Source organism: Fragaria vesca, linkage group LG2 (assembly GCF_000184155.1).
Source record: "Fragaria vesca subsp. vesca linkage group LG2, FraVesHawaii_1.0, whole genome shotgun sequence".
NCBI classification, from domain to species: domain Eukaryota; kingdom Viridiplantae; phylum Streptophyta; class Magnoliopsida; order Rosales; family Rosaceae; genus Fragaria; species Fragaria vesca.
Genome location: NC_020492.1, coordinates 29241570 through 29243475, shown reverse-complemented (window position 1 = coordinate 29243475; position 1906 = coordinate 29241570). Strand labels below are relative to the sequence as shown.

Genomic DNA, 1906 nt, shown 5'->3' with positions numbered 1-1906 from the left:
TGTTTGGATTTGTGTCTGAAGGCATTTGAGCTTTAGAGCGAGACTTTGGGTTCAGGCGATCCGAGAATTTATTTGGAGTGGTGGTTGCATCCAGATTTAAATCAAGACTGCCTACATACCCTGTAAAAAGATCAAACTAATGTAGTTCAAACGTTTGAGAGTGAATTTGATTTTTCTGGTGCTTTTGGGAATTTAACTGGAGTCATTTGGACTGGCTGAATTTGACTAATGGTATCAGAGATTCTGTTTGGAATAGTGGTTGCATCTAGTGGGTCGCTAGATTGCCTATGTACCCTTTGTGGGATCAAACCAACTGTAGTTCATTGCTTTTGAGTTTGCGGTTTCGTACCGACTTTTGAGTTGACAGATATACATATATTTTAGAACTCGTCAAGTTTCTTGTAGACAGCCAATTTAGTAGAGTGCCTAGTGATTTGGTTTGGACACCCGTTGCGAGCTTTTCAGTTGGGTCCTAAGACTTGAAATGGGCTTTTACACTGCTGCATTCTGGCTTGTAGTGGACGGGTAAATTGGTAAGGCCCAAAATGACCTCGAGGCCCAAAATGACATTGAGGACCATCTGTCTTCTTTCTTTTACTTTCTCAGTCCGACTCTTCTCTTCATTGTCTTTTCGCTGCCCCGATTCAGAACCAACAATGGCACCCGAGGTCGACGCTTCTGCCGAGTCGAAATTGGAGATGGGTCTGAAGATGAATTTGGGCATGGGAGCAGCCATGAGTCATTGAAGTGTAGATGAGGATTCGATTCGGAGATGGGAGTCTTGACATTCAACTCTGTAATTTGCTCCATTTAAGAGAACACATCGAGTGATGAGGTAATGACTCCTTGATGGGTTTCTTTGATCTTGAGAAATTTCTGTCTGACAATTAATTTCTTATTGCCAGCTCTCTTTGTCGAAGTCCGGGATCGATGTTTGTGCTTGTTCATTTTATTTGGACTGCGTTTCTGTGCCTCTCACTTGAGCTTTTTGATTTGTTATATGAAGTTTGTGCCTATCAATTGACAAAACATCAAGTGATTAATTGAGAATTTTGTCTTCTTTTGTGTAGCAAACTGGACGTTTCCATTCAAGATGTAATTTGCCACCCCAATATCTTAATGTCAACTTCCCATTTGATTAAGCACATATATATTCATACAATTCCACCGTTTGCTTCATTTGTCCTTTTGCCGAAGTGCTTTACAGACGTGAATAGCCATTCTAAACATTAAGTTTGTGGCAGTCTTGCTTTGAGGCTTTGAACTATGGTTTTGCAGAAGCTAGTTACTAGAAGCTGGAGCTTTGACGCATCTTTTGTGATTGCTGTGACTTGTTCCTTTCTTCTTCGGTTTCAGTAAGATGTGCGCACAATGACATTTTCTGTGAGCACATTGGTGGCAGCTTCAATGGGGTACCAGACCTTTTCTTCCCTGCTTTAATTTGTTATGCACGACTTGAGCCACTTTTTTATGTCGTAATTGATGCAGGTATAGCTTGGCTGCTCCTAAACAGTGTGTGAGGAGCCTTCAGCACGGCATGGAGAACTCAGTGACACTTTGGAGCAGCATTGAGAGCACAATAACGTCTTTGGAGCAGTGTTGAGAGCCGGTAGCTTATCGAGGAGGATTGACCAAAGCAGACCCGAAGACGAGCTGCACTACCGCCCATTAACACGCTAAACGTACAGCATATAGGCATCGATAGCGAGCTAGAGAGTGAGCCGGAGGACATCCAGAAGACGAACTACGCTACCGCCCGTTGACACGCTGAACGTACAGCGTATAGGCATCGATAGCGAGCTAGAGAGTGAGCCGGAGGACATCCAGAAGTCGAAGCTACGCTACCGCCCGTTAACACGCTGAACGTACAACGTATAGGCATCGATAGCGAGCTAGAGAGTGAGCC

General features: G+C 43.7%; 1 non-coding gene across 1 annotated transcript; it reads left to right on the top strand.

Annotated features, from left to right (window-relative positions):
- The first annotated feature begins 741 nt into the window (after window positions 1–741).
- On the top strand, window positions 742–1731 carry LOC101310666. The gene is made up of 2 exons (XR_184085.1): window positions 742–1412; window positions 1489–1731. It is a non-coding gene; the product is annotated as an uncharacterized LOC101310666 (transcript).
- Window positions 1732–1906: the final 175 nt, after the last annotated feature.